The following is a 24,807-nucleotide window of genomic DNA, read 5'->3' as shown; positions in this document are numbered from 1 at the left end:
TTTAGCGTTGGAAGATTTACACAATGCACAAAATTTACTACAAGAGACGCATAATAATTTAGTTTAAAGAGCAGACAACATTTCGAACACTTGTTGCATTAATAAAACGATTCTTAAAAAGTACCCTAAGATCTTACCCTTATTTATGAAACTAAATAAAATAAAGAATAAAATACAGAATAAAGGAAATTAATGGGACAGACCTATGTGGCGGAAGTCAGGTTCTAACGGATATATAATAGCAATAATAGAAAGTAGATCATGGCATTGCCTATATTTAATAATACAAAAACAAAAGTTTGATACCTCGGATGCTGATGAATTTTCAAACTTATCTTCTTCCAAAGCGGAGTTTTAAATGAATAAACGTTATTCTTTTCACTCGGTCGATCGTACCATGATATTTTATTCCATCTTATTCACGATATTAAACGAATTTATGGATTATTTAATGAAAATTCAGCGGTGAATGTTGACTATGAAAAGTGATAATATGCCAGTTACACGGTTCGAGAATGATGGCACGAGGAACGATTAAAACGACAATGGTGAATTCTGTAGATAAAAAAAGAAAGCTAAAGATACATAGCTTATTTTCCGTGTTAAACACGTTAAACACGTACGTAGCTACTTTCCTGAGATTAAAACCCATTTGCATCGCGAAGCTGGTTATTTCGCGAATAATGCCTGGCCTGTATTACCAACTTATATATTACGAATCGCGGAATAATCCGCGGGCAGGAACTGACCGATCTCTTAGAACAGAAACAGTTTCTGAATGGGATATTTACTATTGTTAGGTCCGCAGACGACGAGCCTGGAAACCTCCCTTGTTCTCGGGGAAAGCAACGAAAACCTGTCAATAGCTAGACTCTAGACACTCTGCAGACATGGCCAGGTATTTTCTAACCGGTGTAACAACGCCCACACGGGTCTAGTGCAATAAATCAGCTACGAGTCGGACGGGCCGCTTGAAAATGCAGGAAGCCTCCAGAGCCCGATCCTCGAGGGTTCTTAGGCGTCAAAGTGTCGCGCCTCGTTTACATTTCCGATGCCTTCCCACGCCGCTGCAATTGCTTGGATTGATGTCTCGATTGTCTAGATTTGGCCAAACTCGTGACACTGTATGGAAAACAGTTTCTCTTTTCAACGCTTCTGTCATTCCGCAGACGGCAGAGGGAAACTTCTCTTAAAAGAGACGCGCGTTCCAACCGAAAATCTATCGCAAACTTCAAACTCTTGCGTAAATCTAATTGTCATCTGAATCTGACATTAAATTTCATTTTAAATCCAACTACCTGAAATTCCTCTTAAATTCCGTAGTGTCGTTAGAATTTGTCAAATTTAAAATGAAGAAATGTACCTTGGTTTCCTACTCCATTTTACAACAAAAACGGATCTTTGAAATCATTAGGTTCAAAGTTGTGAAGAAACGAGCCCAGGTAGACCATTTTTTACAAAGTTACAGCAGTTTGGATACTGACGATTTTCGGGTCACGATTTAATGATCCTTTAATTTTATGACATAGTGTATATGTTAAATGATAAATAGTATAGTATTAAACATATTGGTTTTTAACTTGAAGACTAGAGCCATGCAGCGGTTATACAGACAGTCGATAACCTTTTTTAAATTGCACCAAACGACTTGAGCTTTTTTTTTAGAAGCTAGAAGGATTAGTTCGTTAAATAATGCGTAAAGGAAATGTTGAGCAAATTGAAATATCTAGGAATGGCGATGACAGTAGTAAAAGTCACCTTGTATATCCTTTTTATCCGAGCCTGTAGTGAAAATTTAAAAAGCATCGAAAGATGTAGAGGGGATCTTAACTTTAATTTGTTTAAAAATTAATTTTTAAGCATCTTGGATTTATTACCGTTATAGGGCGAAAGACGCGGGAACCATTAGCTCATGGCAACGTTATTCGATGAAATTTTCAGCGTGTATATATTTTGATACAAGTGTTCAACATTTGTTACTTCAATTTTTATTACAAGCCCAAATGAACAAGTTGTGCAAGATGACCTTTGCTATTTTCTTTTCCATATTTCAAAATTTCTTTTAGATATCATCTCGTGAGCTAACCCTTCCAGATTCTCAAAAAAGGCTCAGGTCGTTTGGTTCAATTTTAAGAAAGTTATTCTATTCTAAACGAATGTACGAATACTTGTCTAACTATGTATAGGAACAAGTTATTCAGAGTGTTGACTTTCGCAGTATATTTCAGGGTCGTTGAGGTCGGCGAGGTCAGCCCTATTCGAATTTATACTAAATAATTACTGAATTGAGGAATTCAGAAAGGATAGTATATATATATATATATATATACTGGCGGAAGCAGCAACGGAACAGTTTGCTGTTTCAGGGTTGTTTGAGCGCTCGATAACGAAAACTAAACAGAAAGGGAAGGAAGAAGGCTGTTCGGCGGCGACGTAACGCGAGAAAACTGAAGAAAGCGTCGGGCGACACGACTCGCCGGAACGGGAGCGGCTGTGTTTGCAGAGTTAAGTGACACTAATTGAAAGTTCAATGTCGGCATATTGGTTATAGGCATCGAACACACAATGTCGGGTAAACAGGCGCAGGTAATTCAATCTCGGTCCAACGAGGATCTAATTCGTCCGACGCCTGACTACACAGACCAAATCCTACCTTACATTTCCTCGCGTCGTTAATCGCCTGCGATCCAAAATAATTTTTCTTTCTTTCGTACAGAACAGTGAGTATAATTTTTACAGTGATTCGTTGCTTTAATTATACTGAAAATGAATACAGTGTACAAGGTGTTTGAAAATGTCGGCATCAGATTTATACTACGTATTCCTGAGTTCAAGTGGGTAACAAGAGGTGATGTTTTTTGGCCTCCCCTGTTTTATACAAAATTGTACTTGCATCACTTTCAAAATAAATTATTACCCCATTTCATTTATCAACGAAATTTCAATTGATTAAAAGATACTAACATCTTAAGATTTCAATTATAAATTGTTTATAAACGAAAAGTTCACGTTGAAGCGTTATGTAAATTTGTCGTTTTCCCCATTTTTCTGTATTTGATTCTGTATAACGTGTCTCAAAAACAACTTTCCTCGAAATCTTTAAACATTTATAATTCTTCGATAAAGCATTTTCGGACGTAATATTACACTTGTACTTTTTTCACCTACTTGACCTCATTAACACATATCATATGTTTGTGCCGATCTGTCCGGACACGCTGTACATATAAACGGAATATGTATATCATGTAAATCGAGAGGGAAATGAGATATTTATAAAGAAATATTGCAAACGTGTATAATAACTTTGCTGTTTGATGGTCGAAACGGCTTAATAGAAGTATACATTTTTGTAAAACTAATATAATTGCACGCTATTGGCCACGAGGCCAATTGTTGTGATAATTGACGTGAAAATGAAATGATATTTTTAGAAAATATTTACATGCATTTGATAAATATTAAGGCATATTAGGTCACGCGTTCGTTGGTTTCCTTATACCAGATGAAAATAGAAAATTATCTCTTGGGGATCTTTTCCATTTAGCTTTTTATTTTAATCTTTTAAAACCCCGATGGTAACAACTTCCATTGTTCTAAACTTAACTCTCACAAAAATCGCATTACTTATGGGATAACCCTATTTTATTCGCAGGTTTATATTCGCCATTTAAAGAGCCATCTTTTCTCGGAGTTATTAATGGAGAACAGTTAATTAAGATGCTAATTCCATTAAATTACTTCTTAGATACAGCTGTAGGGCAAATTTTCAGTACTAATCTTAATTTTCATCTATGTGTGTAACAAGTAGTCGTGTACTCTAGCTACATTTCTGAAAACAGGCATATTCAGGAATTTTCTTGTTTCCACGGACACAATAATTTAGCTGCCACATCTTTACGCTTCTTTCTGAGTACTGCTACACACCTTCCTACCTTTTCTACATTATTATTTCATTTACACTGCTTAATTTCGCAACAGTTTCAACTACTCTAAAAGTATAAATTAACGCGTTTTTTTATGTAACCTTGCAATAATCAAAGACAAAAATGATATACAGAATACAAGACAATGTACATACAGGGTGTTTCAGTAAACGTAATACAATCGGCAACAGGGTGATTCTATGTGAAAAAATAAGTCGAAACTAGCTAGACTTTGAAACTTTACCAAGTATACTTAAACTTGGTTAAATATCGACTAGGTATGAGTAAACGATCATCCGGAGGTTATTAAATAAGTAAAAAATGTAAAATAATCTTTTTTTTCCGTTTAAGGCTTCATTTTCAAGCAAATAAATTTCGAATATGTTTAATTATGAACTGTTCTCATACAATTTCAAATTTATTTCTCTCGAAACCAAAATATCTCGTAAAAACATTTTATTCTACGTTATTTACTTATTTTAGCGCATTGTTGAACCTTCTGTCGATTATTTACTCCGGTTCAGTTCGGAATTAGCCACGTTTATATATACTTGTCAAAGAATAAGAGATATCAGAGAATATTGAAAACAACGAATGCAAAGATGAGAAGGTGACAGTAGTCAAACTTATCCATTTTCATTTTCTTTAAATTTTGATTCAGCTATGGAATAATGCATTTATCTGTAACGAGATAATAATTCTTCAGAAATTCTGCTGATAAATCAATTGAAGTTTGAAATAGAGCAAATCTAAACTACCACCAGATTGTTGCTACGTGAGAACAATAGCCAACAACTGCTCGATTTCAAACTTTAATCGATTTACCAGCAGAATTTCTAAATTATTTCGCAAATGGATCGGTATCTGAAGAAAATGAAGATTATGAAGATTATCTCTCCTATGTCCACACTAATTTTTTCAATTTTTCCATCACATTTCGGATAAATATTAATAACACTTTTTCTTTCTTGAGCGGTGCTCTTAAATGTCCTACGAGAACTTTTAATTCGCAAGAAAGTCCAACAATGGCCTCTTTTTAACATCCTCCTTTTCAAACTCGATTTTCTCGGAAACGAAGCGTCACATGAAAACTTTTATTCTATTTTCGTCTTATATTTTGTCGTAGAAACCCTCCGTGCCCAATTGTACCGCAAGTTACGTATCACTCTATATATGTGAAAAAACTATTTCTTCTTCAACCGTGGGAATTTTTCGTCCTTTCTGACAAACCGCTCATTTACTGTATCAATGACATAACTGAAAAATCACGATTTTAGAGAAAACGAGCTTAAACTATCATCGTTTAAAGTTCATTTACAAAACAGTTCCAATAGAAAGTTTTTTTCCTTACCGATATAAAAGCGACAAATTTTCAGATCGTCATTGTAGCAAATTGGTTAATAGCTTATAGACTGATAATTAGTAAGAGATTATTCTAGATGCAAAAATAAGTGAAAAATGTAACGTTATTTTCAAAAGATGGTGTTTGAACGTGTTTAGTTCAGAATAACCCTGCTACGCTTACTTGATCAATTTTCAAATATCATTCTCGGAAACGAAGCGTTTTGCGAAGAAATTTTGTTTTACACTTTCCATTTTCCATTTCCTGCCCTGACCGGAATTAGCCTAGTTCAGATATATTTGATAAATTTTCGAACTCGATTTTCTCGAAATTTTCTCCATGTTTTAAATGAAAAAAATTTACTTTATATTTCTGATTTCTATTTTTATGCAGAATCACCCTCACCTCATTTGTAGATTCCCTATATATATATATATATACGGACATTGATTAATGTAAATACTTAAAAGGATAAGAAAAGGTTTAAAAAATTGTAAAAGAATTACAAAGATATTTTAAACTTGCTTGGAATTTTAAGCATATCATTATTACGTAATATGTTATAAATATATCGCTACTTGTTCAAACTGTTATTAATAGCTCCTGCATTTATATATTTTAAACATTCTTTGTGTTGGCGTAATTCTTATATTTTAATTTATGCTTTAATATTTCAATATTCGTTGTCAATAATATTATATTACTTATAATAGTACTTTTAACTCGTTTTGATATCTTATTGTTCTTAACATCTGCGTTAGATCGACTTAAAGATCCACTTAACTTGTCCACGTTTCTACGTGTACGGGTAGATGTAAATTCGTTGTACAAATAATCCACAATTCGTTAAATTTCAATTATTTAAAATTTGTCTTATGCTTTAATTCACCTTTGTTTATAAACGTCTATACGCTAAGTAAATTAAAATTGTTGTAATATTATTATGTTAAACGGCAACAAACATACCTGTATCGCTATCAGACCCTGTTGTTATTGTTTAATATCTGAATAATTCGCGAAGCGTTCGTAAAGGAAGACATTTTGCTGAATGCAATACATGATTCCGCGATGGTGTAATAATATTCTATTGTTCCTTATTTTGCTACTTTTACAGTCCAAGTTAATCTATTATAAATAAGTAAAGAATTATAATACACAGAAAGACGATTAGATGCATTTTATATGCAGTTTAACTCTCGACTTACTTTCTACTTTTCACTTGCTTCACTTTTCACAGACCGGCAAGACGTTTGCGAACGAGTCGACTAACCTTCGTTTACGTAACAACTCGAAATACGTTCATAAACGCATCACATTTAAAAGTTGCACTGTACCGACCAATCGGGCAACGTGAAATAATTAATCTCAACAGATTCTAATGTTAATACGAGGTTATTCATTTAGAAAAGGAAACAAGATAACAACAATATGTAATATTTCCGTCAATTTTAAGTTTTATTATTTAAGTTATTTTGGGTCGTATCCATAGATACGACCCAATATAAATGTAGTTAATGATACTTTAAACGTAATAATAATAACATTTAATTATAACGATTTAATTTAATAATAATAATAACGATAGTTTAATAAATGTAATAATAATTTACGAGTACGTTGCCCAATCGCAGTTAAACAAGTTGTTCACAATCTTACATGTAATATTATGTTAGATACCAATATGATTAACTATTTCACATCGCCTGATTGGTCGGCACAGCGCAGTCATTTGAAAAGACGCGTTTAAGGACGTTAACCGTCAAGCAAAGAAAAAGAGTTGTGTGTATCTGTCTGTCCGTGTGTGCACGAAGAGTAACAAAAGAACGAGACTGAGAGTGAATTGAGAGTTAAATTGTGTATAAAATGTATCAAACTGTCGTTTCATCTAATATGGTGATCTAGTTTTATGTATTATGCTAAGCTAGCCCTATTGAAGAATAGTTCGTGTTAATAATCAGTGAAGGGATAGTGGAATACTATTGCATTATGGCGCGATTACGTGTTACTACCAGGAGGATTTTTTGCTGTATTCGCACTCTGTAAGTTCACATATTTATTATTTAAAAACAGATGCACAGATTACAGTTACGTTCGCTATTATTTGTGTCTGACTATTGGTGTCTCGAACTGTTTCGGCAGGGTACGGATTGCAGAAACTGACTTGAAAATCCATTTATTAATAAAATTTCAATCGATTAAAACAAATCGATATCTCTAAGATTTAAATTATTAATTGTTTATAAACAAAAACACATTGAAGTAAATTTCTCGTTTGTTAAATTAAACAAAAAATGGATTTATCCCATTTTTTTTAATAAATTGTCCATTGACAAGAACTGTAGGTGACATACACAACAATGGCGACCAACATCCTTTGGATATATTTCATCTGACTTGGTATTCGAATCATTATATCTAATTTTAGCAAATCACTTTACAATATCTTTAACAATGAATCCGATAGAAAGGATAGAATGCATAAATTGCGTTTATGCAAGTACAAAATTAGCAAATAATTATTCTGTAACAGTAATGTCATAGCATATGTAAAATGGATATATATATATATATAGTTGTATAAAACATCTAATTGTCGGCTTCTTCTAAACCTTATTTATTTGAAACGAGATTTCTAAAAATGACAGAATTTGAATTAATTTATAAAGTAGGTTGTTTCCCAGTATGTTATTCACACGTGTACAATCTTTCTTTAGTTTGCAATGCTGCGATGTATAGAAATAGGGGTTTCGTATAGATACAATAGCAACTCTAAAAAAAATGGCTTGACAATTTCACCTCTAAATGGGACAGTTCGTTACAAAAACGACACGCGCGTATAGATTGGCGCACGAACGAAGGTTTTAGCCCAGTCCAGTAATTTTCTGGTCGGCTTAATCGTACCTGAAACCACTTTGGCAACGTTACTCGCACATGCGTATACAAGCGTAACGTTGGAAAGAGATGTGGGTAGTCGGAAGCCACCGTGATATAGTGGAAGAACGGAGGGAGATCCGATCAACAACAATAAGAGAATAAGAGTAGAGTGGAAGAAATATCGAAAGAGCTACGAAAATAGAGCATAAGAGAAAGAGAAAGAGCGGTTCACATGCGTATGAGAGAGAACGAGAGTGCAGGAAGAAATAGAAAGGGGGGAATAAAATTCCACGAGTGAAACACAGAAGCACGAGGTCAGGAAGAGGCGAAGAAAGAGAGAGGGAAATAGACCAATATAAGCTGTTAGCTTGCAGCTGTTTGTGCAAACATTATCCAGAACCGCGTTCTACGTTTCGTCCCTTTGACAACAGGAATACAAACAGAGGCTAGGTATCACGTGGTTGATATGTTTCCCAGTTTCTGTCCCTTTCCCTTCAATGCGAATTTACACGTGCAACTGAGTATCTTCTGAAGTGCTCAATTCGACCATATTGAAATCAGTGATTTCGGAATGATGAATATTAAAAAAAAAAAAGAAAAAAAATCTACAGGAAATTATGTAATTCTTCGATGATTCTTATTTTACATTCATCTTTTCCCCACTGTTCAATTTTGTCTCTCGACCATTACGATATTGTCAAATTTTATAAAGAGAACCATCTGGTTGCAATATTTAAAATTTTCAGAATATTTATACTTTCTGCGCGCTCGGCTGCCTAGTTTCTGGCAATGTGAAATTTGATATTGATCAGCATAGTTAGGTAATAGTTTCCTCCCTCGCTAGGAAGTAACTTCTCAATGGAGCAATAACTGTTTATCGAAGATATTTTCTATTGAAGAGATATTAACGCGAAGGAAAGAAAAGGAAACTGACCTTTACAATTCGTGGTTAATAAAATTTGGACTTTAATTACTTTAAGTGAACAAAAAGACACCAAAAGAAAATATGCAAAAATAGGACCACATTGAGTAGGTGGGGGACGAAGATAAATCTAAAGTTTTTACATTTTTTTCCCATTACGTAACGTTAATTTTTCAACGAAACGAGATAAAGGATTACTTGAGGAATACAAGGGTTTTATCAAAATTTTAACCGAAAAACGTAGAGAAGCAATCATTTTATACAAACAATTTACTATCTTTGCTATGTTATGTTTGTATGATTTATATTTTCGCACAACAATTTGTCAGCGTTTTCGAAAAGAAATAAAATTAAAATGAATATAATCTTTTAGCTGTGGAATTAAAAAGACAGCGATATATGTATAACGAATATTGCTATTAATTTGCTATTAAATTGCGATGATCTTGTTTTCTTATTTGTTCCACAGTATGGGAACTATTTAAGGCTTTTCTGTCGTTACATAAATATTCATAGAATGCACGAATATGTTATGTAATCTTGAAACGTAACATATTTATAAGAAATAAAAATACCCTTCGTTAATTAAGGAACAGTGTGGAAATGATTTTAAATATGGAATCGCTTTGTGCATTGATCGAATCAACAGATTATATTTTACAAATCAAATACTTTAATTCTTTGTTCTTTTTGTTCGAAAAATTTGGAAGAAGAGTAGTTGAGAAGAATCAAAAACGGAATATAAAGAAGTTAATGAGTCGTGCAAATTATAATATAATTGACAAAAGACACTTGAAAACAAAATAGATTTCAAATCGTTTCGGTCATTCTTTAAATCAATTTTCCTATTCAATGTAAATAAATGGTTGTCAGATATTTTTTTACTGTCTCGTTATTTAATTTCTTAGAAATGAATTCTAAAATAGATTAAATCCAAATTAATAAATGAAATCTAAACTAGATTATCATGGCAGCTAGTGAAGATTACAACAAAGTTTCTCTAGTAGACCGAGCTCGTATTATCAAAAAAGAAATGGAAAAATCGTTCGATGTTTAGGAAGGGTTATACAGTGTGTCACGCAAACTCTGTGCATCTTTAATATCTTTGTTATTTCAAACAATATACGAAAACATTACGAATGAAAGTTGTAGAATTTAAAGAAATATGTAATATGATCATGCTGGTTTCTTGACAGGTGGATGCGTACAATTGTTTATACCTGATTTCGATATAACAGCAATACTCTTCCGAGTACAAAAGCACCAAGGTATATTTATTCTAAAACTTACCGTTTCTGAGATATTTGACTTTGTTCGTTCCATTACTTTCGTTATGAAACATGTTCGAAGTGTCGACCACGTGGATCGACAAAATCGATGGCTTCCTGGCCAACTACATCACCAGACTTGACACCACTAGATTTTTTCTTCTAGGGAATACTGAAAAATATTGTATATCGGGATATACCAAGTTCGCAACATACGATGCAACGGATTATTGGCGCATGATTCTATAATAGACTCTGTGACGATACGAGAAGAAAGAAACGAAACGGTTCAAATATTACAACGTTATATCGGTGCACATGGTCGACGCTTTGAACATGTTTCTTTCAAATTCAAATTTCTTAGAAATAGTAAGTCTCTACGTCGTACAAGATCCAATGTCTCTCTGTCTGTCAGTTTGTTACCTTATAACTCGAGAACCAATGAGTAGATTCTCGTGCGGTTTTCTTCTCTACGTAGGTACATTCTGGTCAGGTTTTAGTCTATGTTTGCTTAAAATTGGTTTTTAGGGAGCAAACCAGTGAACAGAATGTAGGGGAAAAGACTGGAAACGCAGATACAACTAAAGTATGTATGAGAGATGTGTATCTCTTGAATAATTCTATAAAAATGTCCGCATACATGTTTATTGCGGAAACCTGTAAATCTGTATGTAAGAAAGACACTGATATTGTCTTGTATAGGTACGGGGACAAAAACTGGCGCCAACATAGCTCATATACATAAGCATTTTAAACGTATTAGAATAGATTGTATTATCGCGAGAATATGCTTCTCTCGTAGCTAATATTTCGCCAATACTTTGCGGGTTCGCAACAGCTCTTATCGTGGTACCTTTAATATAATAGAACGAGTCCCAAAATATCTCGTATTTTATCACTCTAGAAATATCTACGTGAAAACTTGAACTCAAAAGACTATGAAAACAAAAAACTTGAAATCAAAACTGAAACAATTCTATCGACTCATTGGCAGACGCTCCAACTTAAACGTGCAGAGTAAAATAATGCTATATAAAGCCATATTAAAACCTGTTTGGACCTATGGGATCCAACTATGGGGAACAGCGAGTAATTCCAACATAGAGATCCTGCAACGATTCCAATCAAAAACTCTAAGATCCTTGATAGATGCACCTTGGTATGTTACCGACGAAACAATACATCGCGACCTTAAGATAGCCACAGTTAAAGAAGAAATATACAAGTTGAGAAACAGATATAAGACAAGAGTTAACAACCATCAAAACCCATTAGTTACCCAATTACTTGACACGACGGATCAAATCCGTAAACTAAAAAGACAATAGCCTTTAGATTGAAGCATTAAATTCAACTAGAATCAAACATGTTATAAACACTTATAATCCAAGTTACAGTACCACGCCAAAATAATTTACTTATAATTCTCAATGGAAAAATTCTATCAAATAAAAAAAAAAGAACATAGACCACGAGGACATAACTAGTTTCAGGATAAATGTATCGCAGTGCTTTTACGCTCAGAATTCGCTATTGCATCGAAATCAAGCATAAAAAATTGAACATCCCATTTAAGAGAACAAAATTGACCTGTACTGGGTGTTTCCAATTTACATGTCAAAGAACATGTAGAGGGTCGATAAACCAAGAAAGAAGGTCTTTTAAAGGTTTGCTCATTTTTCTTCATTTTATTTATTCACTTATTTATTCATGTTATTATCCAGTTAATGAAGATGAGATAGGGTTGTAGCTGAACTGCATCAAATATCACCGGAGCAACGTCTGGCTGCAATTAGAGCGGTCATTGTTAGATGTAACGCTTGCATCGTTGCAAGAGGCCAGCGTTTTGAACAGTATCTTCATTAAATAGACGGTAACACGAATAAATAAGTGTAAAAACGAAGACATTTTTCTTTCCTTTCCCACGATTTTCTCCAAAATGGTGCAAAAACGGGGAAATCTCGATCTTACGTTTTTTCGCTTATTTGTCTACAATTACTTATTCGTGTTATCGTCTACTTGATGAAGATGAGAGCGAATCGTAGCCGTAGTGCATCAAATATCAGTAGGGTAATGTCTGGCTGCAATTAGGGCGGTCATTGTTAGATGTAACGCTTGCATTACTGCAAGAGCTCCAGCATTTTGGACAGCATCTTCATTAAATAGACGATAACACCAATAAATAGGTGTAAAACCAAAAACATTTCTGTTCCTTTTTTCACGATTTTCAAAATTCTTTTTCAAAATTCACGACTTTTCAAAATATACTCGTTGTTAAAGGCTTAAATCTTACAGCTTTCGGTAGTAAACTTTTTGGCGTATTTGGAATAACAAAGATACTTGAAAGATACTTGACGTAACAAAGTTCTCTTTGGAATGACAAAGTTCACGAGACACGCTGTATATTAAAATGAAATATGAAAGTGTTGGTAAACGAAAAAAGGATGAAGGTCGAAATTCTGTAGCAGTTGAAGTAAGGTCGACTTGATAGGTTTTTCGAAATGCGCGGATCGAAATTCGTTTCGTAGCGACGCGGAGAAAATTCATCCCTCGCGAAAGTTGGCTGGTTCGATTCCCCGGAGTGGATTCGCGAGTTCTCGGGAATCAATCGAAAGTTCCTTTGGTTTCGGAGGAGTAGAGCATCGTGTCCCATGGCTTGCCAAAATGCCGTTACTCGCGGCTCGTTCAAGCTGTCTCGTTTTATTTCCAATTTCTGTCCGTTCGCTGAAACGCAGCCGATCGATCGACGAAACAGCCCTACCGGCATTTTACGAATTCGACGTTGCACGACACCTCCAGGGAAATTTCTGTATTCTTCATTTCGTCGCGAAACCATTGCGTCGAAACGTTTCACAAGCCTTCTTGAAAATTCACCCTTTCTTTCGCGTATTTTACATTCTTTCCGCTCGTTTCATCGATGCAACGCAAAGAACAGTTTTTTCTCCTTTTTTGAAACATGTTGCAATTACAAAGCGTGACTTTTATCCTCGATCGTATAGCTTACTCTTGAGAAATTATCTTCTATATTTCTCTCTCGTACGTAATGCTCGAATATTCAAGGCGTATTAAATATTGAAACAAAATTCTAGATCTAGTTAAATGGAAATAAAGCTAACAAGTAAGCAAATCGATACATGCGAATGACAGAAAGAACACAAGGCAATATAAGTTACGTGAAAATGACTATGTAACCAAATCATCTAAAATGCTTCTCTGCTTTGTTGTCTGTCAGGTTTACAAAACTTTAGTTTAATTCACGTTACGATTACGCTACATTCTCTCATAGACATACTTTAATATAACGTAATATAACAGACTTGGGTTGGATAATTCTAATGCCAGTGTGAAATAAGTTCAGGTATCAAACGATAAGACAGATGCGATTCATATTACGCTTTATAATGCATTATGGTCATTCGGAATTGGAGATATTTCAAGCGCGATATTGAAAAGTCAACTCTATTCGGTTACCAGGATCATATTCTATCGTCGAAAGAAAAACTTCTTATTTAATAATTACCATGAAATTTTTTATAGTTTTCGCGAATCAGTATTATTGGACAATTTCAGTTTTAGTATCACCCGCATCAAAGTCAGGACGTTCTACATCGGAGCCGTCTTTATCTTCGACGATTCTTAGTTCTCTTGTCACTATTTGATTTGTCATAAAAATTTGAACAATCTGCTTTTGCGTATGATATAGGTTTGCCATTAGGTGTAAGATCCGTAAAAGTATCCATAATGTTAGAATGTCAGGAGTAACTTTCTTTAGATTTATTATTTCAGAAGGATTGGAGAATTCATTTTGCTTGAGCATAAGGAGATATGGTTCTTTCTTTTCTATCTTTATTGATCTTATCTTTAGCCAAGTAGTTGGGAAGGCTAAAGAGCAGCTTTCGTAGTTTTAACAATTTTACGACACAAGAGTCGTTCTATGGGTTGAAAATTTCTTGCAAAGCAAAGATCGCAATATTATGCGATCCGTGAAGCGTTCGACTAATTTTTTGCCATTTTTAGGTTTGGCGAGTATCTTGCGTGCAATTATGTTGGTGCAATTACAAACATAATTGATAAACGTGATCGATGGAAAACGTTAATCTGAAAAGTTAAATGGTGTACGGGACAAAATAGGGAAACGTCAAAGTCCAAGAATATAAAATTCATAGGTACATTTCTATGAAAATCTCTTTATGATAACGTATACTCGCTATCTATTTTTATAACAGCCCTTGAGAATCTATAAAGCTGCGACGTCTTGTTTGTAAAACGTAATTGGTTTTGAAACGGGCTACTCTTTGCATTATTTTGTTTGCAGTGTAGAGTTACCGCTAAACCCAAAGTCCTTTATTCACTCTTTCTCGTCTCATGCAAATCTCTCTGACATACCATAATGTTATTCAAGTTTCGCAACTAACTTTTCAGGTTTGTTTCAAACGTAATTCGATTTTGATTTTGACACCGTTTGACAGTTTCGCACTTTGATTTTTAGTTTAATAAATCATTTTTTACATTGTCCTATATAATTTTTAAAATGGAAAGACGCATGAAAATATTTCATTACATCAAAGTATTTCTCTTTATTATACAAAACACGCGCCTTAGAGGACCATGTGTGATACTACGTATGTATATGGACAATACGATTATATCTACATTTCTCTCTGTGCTATTTTTACTAAAATAATTTTCAATTCTTTCATTGCATGCTAACAAAACAAATACACATGTAGTAATAATAATATAAATATCGTGTACTTATATTTACGTGAAAATATGTAAATTGCAAAATGAATTTTGCCAATAATACAATCAATTCCTGATAATTCATGCAATCTGATTTTTATTGCGACGTTAGCAGGATACGAGGCTATTTTTATAGATTTATTCTGATGTATTTATACGACGTGATATAAATCGCGATACCGAGTTTGTTCCATTGATAAAAATATAACATTAAAAGGTGATGTAGTTGACGTTATGGATATCACTGTTTGAACGAGTAACAATAGAACAAGTTCGTTTACGAACAGTTGAAATCGTTCAACTCTTATTACTAAAAATAAAAACCTGCCAGACTTAATGCATTAACCTTGCCACGTACCTTCCATTCGGCCAACACCTATTTCTCTTGGATGGACTTTTTAGACGAAGATGTAAAAATGGAATGATATTTGAATCAGATTATAAGTCCGAGGTGTATCTAATCGACTTGAGAGGCAGACAGAAAAGTAAACAAAGTAAAAATCGTTAAAAATATATGATGTTGGAAATTAATGATTATAGGCGTTAAAAAAATAAAAACGTGATATTGGAAATTATCTGATGCCGGCAACGGTAGAAAAGCCTCAAATATGCCGATGTAATGAAATGATTTCATCGCCGTAAAGACGATAGTAAGGACGATTTTGTAGAAATGGCATTCGGAAAGGAGGTTCGATGGTTCGAAGTTACAAGAAGGATGTAACTCTATGCAGTTACACCCCTGTTCATAAATCACCGGACATTTAATAAAATTTGGATACGAGCAATCTTCATTATCACGAAAAAGGCCTCCATTATGAAATAAAATTGACGTTAATCAATTGTTTATACTTTAAAGAATTTGTAGATCAAATTGTATGTCCAAAGCCTTAACAAAATATCTCATATATCTTTTTCATCCGCCGCCTGTTAATATCACCGCTTCAAATAATTGCGGCATTCCGTTGATTATGTTTTTGATAAATGTTGACAAAAGGGGACTCGGCCCCAACAAAATCGACCTTGACATATGTTGTCAAGCGCGCTCTTCTTGAAAAAGCTGGTTATTTCTTGAAAAGCTATTAATAAAAAACTACTATAGCGAATTCTGCCATTCTTCTATAATTGCGCGTCCGCCGCAGTATACGCGTCGGTATTGGTCGACGATCGGGTGAAGTAACCTCTGATGTAGACCGAATTCTTATCTTTTGTTTGCAGTTTATCAAGCGAGTCACGATTATACGCTATTTTAACCGACTTGGTGTAAGAAAACGCGAAGCTTCGAACGCTCGGAGCGGTCCTCTGAAATCCAGAGACGAAATCCGTCACCCCCGTTTCTAGGAAGAGATAGCGGAGTTACTGGAGGCTGCCGTAAATTATGCTCTCTCTCTCTCTCTCTCTCTCTCTCTCTCTCTCTCTCTCTCTCTCTTGCTGCGTCACGGGCTAGCGGGCCTCAACGGTTTCGCGACTGCTAGGCTAGCGAACGGAACCGACTGTCCTACGCGTTTACTGGCATCCTGGGTAAACGTAGCGTCTCGGATAAATCGGAATGCGTTCATACAAACAATAGATTACATTCCCCTAAGCACGATGTGATTATCTGTGCGGCTTTTTCCTAATTAACTCTTTGAATTTGTCATCCGATCTTCACCGCCATTCATCGTTTTTCCGCGTTTCTACGTACACACTTACACTACGTACACTACGTAGACAACACTTTGATCAGCTTTTTCCTATACGTGTAATCGCCTGACTCTTAGTTTGCCAGATATTCGCACAAGACTATCGTTGTCGGTACTTCCCATATCCATATGTGTCTATCTGCGACACAGCGTAAGTATAGCTATAAACTATAAACAGATGGTGAAAGTTAGGTTACCGCGGACGCACAATTATGGGAAGAATTCACTGTGACGGTAACGGTAGATTTTATCAATAAGTTTTTAAGAGATAACTGGCTTCAACTTTCTTCCAATAATCGTCATATCTGCTTTCTGACTTTGGCCAATTTTGCCCAAATAATTTCTCAAACAGATACTTACGGATGTAGTCCATTTCTAAATATTTATCCGGAGGATCGTATTCGCGTTGCACTATTCTAATAACCATTTTGCTTAAAATGAGTAATTTTCCAATGATTTACAGACGGGTGAGCATATTGAATATGATTATGCAACTCGGCAGTCAAGAAGATATGGGATGTATAAATATTTAAAGAATCTGTCGATTAATCGTAATCTGTGTTTGAAGAAACAAAGTTTTATATGGGAAAAGTGGTTGTTCTATTGTCGGAAAATTGCGTTATCCGAACAATTTTAGTAGTTTGGCACCGCATGAAGAGAATTTATACGGAAGAGCAGGAGGACAATACGTTGCGGATAAATTGAAAGGTGCGAGACGCAACGTGTAGAATTCTGTCCTTTCCAACGTCTGACTTAAACATATTCTGCAAAAGAGAGGATGAAAAGGCACCGATGGCTCGCAGACAGTGCATAGCGTGCTTCGACGATATGTTCTTTTCGTTTCAGTAGTAGTTTCTGTGATACTGACTATAGTCCTCCACTCGGTTGCATAGCCGTTCAGCGTAGCGTAAACAAGTCAATGCTCGTAGTTGCATCCTGCTCCTGCCTGCTCTATCTTCCTAGTATAGCATCGGTTTCGCTCTACCTGGCCAACAGGACTTGCAAGCAAACGTTGCCCGATAAACTCCTATTGATTGAAGTCTTATGCGTTTTATTTCGGACCTAGCTACTCGTTCGCCCTTCTATTTCTATTTCCGGGCCGAGTCACCGGCGGCATCGACGACGCATTACGTCTGCTGTCAGCACGTTCCTATAATTGATAGGGGATGCTACCCGCCCTCTCTCCTCCCCGCGCCGTACTCTGAAAGATACCGGTTATTTACATGCGAAAAATGTGGCTGCTTTTTCCAAGAGACGAGGGAGTTTAATCACCGTTTACGCTGGAATTTAATCTTCCCCAATTCAATTTATCATGCTGTTATCGTTTAATTATCAGACACTTTTCTCAAGTACACTTCAGTAATCTTCCTGTAATTGTAACTCTTATGTTGACTGCAAATTTTACGGTAATTTGGAATTTATCATTTTTAATACGGGCCCCGCTTTTTTGTATTATTAATTATACGATTTATATTACTATATGCTATATATTATCATGCTACGAAATATTTCCATACAATGAAATTATATCGTGCAGGATGATTTGAAGAATCGGCTACAGTTGTAATTCCGCTTCGAGCGAAACCAGACAAAAATCATGTTTTGTCGTCTTTAATAAGCTCTATAACCATATATTATATACGCAGACTTGGAAAATATACTAATTCCTCGAATAAAAAGTAGGTACAACTTTAGATTACTAAAGATGCACTATCCTAGATATTTCGTTACACGATAATATACGGGATGATTGTAAAATTGTGATACGCCTGGAAAGGATGTAATTTCTTATATAATTGCGATATAATTTATCTATATTCGTATTCGTTGGATTGCTATTTACATTTATGTATTTAAGCCAAATGCAAATATTTTAAATCGCTTAATAACCAGATATAGAATCAGGATATACAGGTGATAGATTAAAGTAACAAGTGGATAATAATCAATAACAGGCGAGCGATCCACAGGAAAACAGAGGAACGTCGTAGCATTTCTCAGAAAAGGAAAATTTATTTTTCAATATATAATTTCGCGACTTTGTATTTTCTCAGTGATATTATATCGAAAGGAAATATTTTATTCTACGTAATTTTCTATTTTTACCCGATAATTATAAATCTCAAGCATATATATCCTGCGTCATTTTCTCGAAATTTCCAAGAAATCAGTGTTCGTGCCTGAATATGGAATATGTGGAAATATTTTTGTAAAGAGTAAATTGAACGCTACAGAATATCAAGAGGTGTTATATGGTGAATTATTGCCTTTCATAACTGAATAGGAGACAAAAAGACAGTTTTTCGTCAAGACTTTGCTTCTATTTATACAGAAAAGTGGTTCCAATATTTTCGAATAGAATTATTACCATGACCAGTATTGAGTCTTGATCTGAACCCGATCGAGAGCCTGTAGGGAATCCTAGCAAGAAAAGTTTACGATCGCAAGAAGCCACCTATAGAAAATATCGTTTAACCTAAAAAAGGAATAAAATACGCGTAGGTGGATACTTACGACGAAATTTTAAACAAATCTGTGGATAGTGTGCCGTACAGATTATTTACAGAAATATCGAATGAAAAGGCAGGAAAATCAATATCGAGTTCATATTTTGTTCACAGGCAAAAACCAATTTTAAGAGAAAATTTAATTGTTTCTGGACTTGAAGGGGATCAAATTTTTGTTTGTCGTATCCTCAGTTTTCTTTTACATCACGATATGCAATTATATAAACGATCTTGTCAATTTTTGCTTTAATACTGTGAAGAATCTAAAGATACAGTCGAGTTTATAATTATTCACGGCATTGTGCAACACATTAACCTGTAAAAAACGAAAAGTATCTAGTACACCTTAATATCTTAAAACTACTATAAAACAGACAAATTTTCGTCCAAATTAATACGACACAGCCAATGACGAAGAGCACGAACAGGAACATGCGAAAAAATGTTAAATTCGTTAAAAAAATTCGAGATTCGTTAAAATTGACACGGCCCATTTTGCTTGTTATTATTATTATTATTATTATTATTATTCCTAGAATTATACATAAATTCTAATAGAGTCGCATATCTATGAAAGATGTTGCACGATTCGTTTAAAAAGGATTCTAACAATTAATCGTTTCCAGCGATTTTTCGATACGTACAATATTCATCGTAATATTCTGTATTTCTGATTACCTGTAATACGTTATACGCAATCGGCGCTTGCAGTCCTAATTGTCGAGTAGCTGACATACTAGCTTTTACGTATGTTCGTCATCTAGAACAAAAGTTAGAATCCATGAGAGGAGTTCCTGTGTTAGACCGCAGGATACCCCCGGGGTCAGGCAATGTTCTGACAGTAGTATTAAACTTGTCGAATATTGATGTCTCTTTGCAACTGTGTCAGTTCACTAAGTCCCGTTGTACTTTAGCAACGTAACATCAACTTAGCACGTAGATGAATACTTGTTCGCGCGTTTTACAAAGTAAAATAATGCTGGAATAGTTGGAAAGTTCCATCCGATTTGATACACTTTGAAGAAAGAGCGGGCGAACATTTTTTCGTCCATTCTTCGTCGCTCAATTTTCGAACTGAATTTCATACCGAATGGTAGCTTATGGCGAGACATCGATCACGGGAAATTTCAAAGTTGAGCCGGCTATTAGGACCTGAGATGTAAGGGATCAAAGAAGCCCATATTCGTTAACGCGTCACTCGGTGCGCTCCGATGTGTGGACTTTTATATTGATCGAGTAATTAAAAAATTTATTCTGGCGGATTTTACAATTTTATGAAACCAGCTTTCGATTTTGCCTCAATCTTCTATGATCTATCATCCTGCTTTCGGTAGTCGAGCGTGTCATAAACGTGGTTACTTACGAAGGCTAATGTAACTATTGTTACGATACTTGTAACCATAACTTGTACAAATTTCTACGATCACTACCCAATTGCTCGAAGCCTCTCGTTCGTCCAGATCTCTCTCTCTTTCTCTCTCTCTCTCGCTGCTCGCCAAGAACGGCTTCGGGTACACGGAAGTACATGGAGCGACGTCTAACGAACACTCTGATTGGGCCTTTCTTGCGCTCGATGACCAGCCACTCGGCATACATATTTTCGAATTCTCGCCCGGGCCTTGCCAAACTCTCGATCGAGTCGAGTAGATCAGAATCGCTGCATCTTTCGAGCAGAGCGCCTCTCTCGCCGTTTTGCAGAGAATTCAGAATCGCTCGGTCTATCGAACCGTAAACACCTGTCATCGTTTCGAAGAGAATTTAGAATCGTACCGAGAACATCAAATTCGTTGATCGTCATCATTTGTATTTCATTGTTAAGGATCGTCTCGAGATTCTTACGAATGAACACACACACACATACACACACAGAGTTATAAATACATCGGAGCCTTTAACATTGGCTGAAAATGTCACGGTGTACGAAAAAAGTGGTAGTTGCCACGTACGTAAGTAAAGGAAAGAATAAGAGTTTGCAAAAAATGCTAAAAAATTTGTCACGAATGCCAAAGGTTTGTTTGAAACTATCATCATTAAATGACTTTGATAGAACGCGGCTAAAAGATTTTTTAGAATAAAAGACATAACATATTACTACATTTTCTTGACCCTTTAACAAGGAAATAAAATTGAAAAAACGAATTTTACGCGTAAGGCTTAGTTTTGTTTCCAAGATTCGAAGCGTGTAATTGAATGGAAGATCGTAGCAGGTTTAAAATACCTGCCTTCTCAAAATCAGGATGCGAAATAAATCTTTTCGTAAGCTATCGAGTCAGAGATATTGGAATCATATGATACGCAATTCTTTATACATATTTCATAAAAATAACAATCGGCCGAACGAACAACAACCAAGTATCCGATAGAACGCGTCAGTATCAGCTAAATATCAAAAGTGCTTGATAGTATTGCGATTTAAAAAAATAAATAGTAAATCAAACTTCAGCCACGAGAAATTTAATTCCCAACGAACAGAAGTTACTTAGTTACTTTGGAATATCTGGAAATTTGGTGGAACCTAAAACTTTTTGTGCCATTTCGTTCTATTTGTTTAATCGCGAATGTACTTACAAGTTATAGTTGCAGATATTTGCAACTTTACATTCTATTTATTACCATTCATTATCGCAGAATCGTACCTAATTATACCACTAGCTAGACCAGGACCGCCCTATATGTTCGCATTCAAGAATAGCGTATATTTATTTAAAACAAAAATGTACATACATGTATATGCAGCAGAGCGCGATTTTTTTAACTAAATACCAATACATTTGCATTTATATTTATCGGGATATTAATAAAAAATATTTTTCTCAATATGGAATAAACATTTGGAGAGTGCTACATGGATAAATTAATTGTAAATTGTTCAATTTATTTGAGCGGTGTACGTTATTTTGAAATGTTTCTGTCGCCATAGGTTAAATATATTTGTCGGTTATCGATATCGAGAAGACGAGAGAAGAGGGAAAACAATTTGAAAATAATTTGTGTCGTATATATGTAGTATTTCTCTAAAAATAATACCTTTTATCGTACACGTAATATCTTTGGTGCACGGCGATTCAATCGAGTATTCGTTGGTTCCTTCGTCTGTGCCTTTCCTTTCTTTTGTTTCTTCCTGGTGATTGTCGGGCCAATAGCGTGGCGTCGGCCGATAACGACAAAGGAGTTGGAGTATCGGCTCGCTGATGGAGCGGCCCGCTAAGAAATCTGATTGTAAAGGACGACCGAGCTAACGCTTCCATTTTTCCCCAGGCATTGCCTGTATCCCGCAAAAATCTATTTCTCGCTTTTTATTATTTCTTATTCCGGCGAGTCGCGCGCCGTCACGGCTGTTTCGTTTTCGCCTCTCAAAGAAATATCACGACTATTTCAATTCTCGCTGATATTGCCGGCCGATAGACGAACAGGAGCTTGCCCGAGGCGAACTCGAGTCATCCTTTATCTTATACGAAGCCATGTATCCATATAGCATTCCGAACTCCTTCTACGTTCTTTCCTTTCTCTACTCACCTCTTTCCAAACCTTAGATTTTAGAACGCGTATCGTTTCTCATACGTGTACTTATCAACAAACATTTTTCCTTTCTTCCCTGTAATTGCTTGGCGCCAGAGAGAAGATTAGCGAATCTCTTACGCTTCGATGTCACGCGTACGAACGAATAATCCAAAATTTCTTCTTCGTTTTCTACAATTTTAAGTCATCTTTCGGGCGGTTGGTCGATTCCACTTGGGAAGGATGCCGTGTATTTTCACGCTTACGAATATACGAAAGCGCGTATCCGACGAACCGTGTTGTATCGAGCGAAAAAAATGACAGTTTGAGGCTCATTATGATGCGTTTCGTATCGGAAGAAACGCGTGGTCTGGCATTGTGGTGCGGCAATTTCACACGAAACCCAACTCTCTTCTCTCGAAATCTTTTTCATGTGGCGCAGACGATCCGAAATGGTTTGTCGCGTTACACCTAACTGCTTCGCAAACTGTTTTTGCGTTTGGCTGAATTCTCAACCCGTAGTTCCTCCAAAGCGCGGTTTGTCGATCAAACTGCAGTTGCCGCTTTGAACCAAAATGCACACATATCGTACGATGCAATACCTTCGCCGAGAAAGTGACAAATCAATTCGCTTGCATTTTTATCATATTTTCCTTGTTGGAATCCATGAGGAATACAGTGACGGATATGCACTTTGTGCATACGCCATTATTGACGTTTATGAATTGATTATTTTTTCAGGATTATCTTGCAACTCTGGCAAACAAAATATCCTTTTCAGTAGTAACGTATCGACGATGCAGACCCCAAAGGGCTGAAGAATCATTTCGTTTTATCATCAACCTTTGAAACCTTGAAAAGATATTGGATTATTCGTTTGTTTGGCTAGTACATCGCCAATCTGGTGCAATAATTACAAAAAAGAGATTTTTTTGTATTTTATAACGAAATTTATACAATGTTAGGAACGAGACAAGTTTTTTATCGATACTATAATAATTTTATCCTGTATAACGTTATATCGTATTTTAATATTTTGTCGGATAGAGCGATATTAAAAATTCGTTCGTAAGTTTGTATTTCAAGGATTACCATTTCAATTAATTAGGTAAAGCGAATATCCTGTCTTGTTGTGCATTTTCGATTACCAAATATAAATCTACCGAAACATTATCGAGTTAAAGATATTTCTGTATTTACACATTTAGAAATTACGAAACATTTCTTGTCGCATGTCTTCTGATAATTTAAATTTATAAAATTGTTTAATTTTCTGTAATTTAACTTTGAACGAGAATTAAAACATAATATCGGCCAACGATAAAAATGTGAATAACAATATTTTATAGTTTCAAACAAACGATAAGATTAAGAGTCTATGATTAAGGTATATATACTAATATGGATTATTTTTACATAGAGTCTTTATTTTTTATGTACATTTTGCTATTTCTACGTACTTTATTCCGACGACGAATATGAATTCGTGCAAGTATTGTTTTCAATCAGGAGATAGTACCGACCATAGATATTCCACGTAAGCAAATAATCGGAGAGCTTCGAATACCATCGTCCTTGCGACCCTCTTACCTGAAGGTATAAAAATTCTTAATCTAAAACCAATTCAGAAGAGCGTGCTAGGGAAAGCCATGGTTTTTATAGGAACACACTCACCTTATGTAACAGAGAATTGGCAGAAGGTATTTCCTAATATCGAACCATCGTCCCTTGAAAAAGAATGTTGAAGTGACATCGCAAAGAGGGAAACAGGAAGGCAGTGAAGGCAAGACAGACGAATGAAAAGAGACGGGAGCACGATAGAACGAAATGGCAAGAGAGAGAGAGAGAAAGAGAGGGGGGGGGGGGAGATGAGTGTCACTTCAATCCCTCTTACTTTTCTATGGAGAAATCTACCAAAACAAAAGATTCCTAAATTCTCTCGATGAGGAAAGTAAACGATGGTTATAAGCGGACTATTAACTTCAACGAATCAAAAGGAAGATCTATTTCAGCATCATAAAGTCTTCAAATTTAACGAGAATAGCCCA

The 24,807-nt window shown here is 35.3% G+C and overlaps 1 long non-coding RNA gene across 1 annotated transcript in view; it reads right to left on the bottom strand.

Annotated features, from left to right (window-relative positions):
- The window catches only part of LOC122576851, a 7,383-nt gene extending 863 nt beyond the window's left edge, over positions 1–6,520 (bottom strand). The window contains exons 1-2 of the long non-coding RNA XR_006319924.1: positions 6,474–6,520; positions 6,235–6,393 (exon numbers count right to left, since the gene is read on the bottom strand). This is a non-coding gene — a long non-coding RNA (uncharacterized LOC122576851). The remainder of the gene's footprint in view (positions 1–6,234; positions 6,394–6,473) is intronic.
- Positions 6,521–24,807: the final 18,287 nt, after the last annotated feature.

The sequence above is a fragment of the Bombus pyrosoma genome, linkage group LG17 (assembly GCF_014825855.1).
Source record: "Bombus pyrosoma isolate SC7728 linkage group LG17, ASM1482585v1, whole genome shotgun sequence".
Lineage (NCBI taxonomy): Eukaryota > Metazoa > Arthropoda > Insecta > Hymenoptera > Apidae > Bombus > Bombus pyrosoma.
This window is presented reverse-complemented; position numbering and strand designations above follow the sequence as displayed.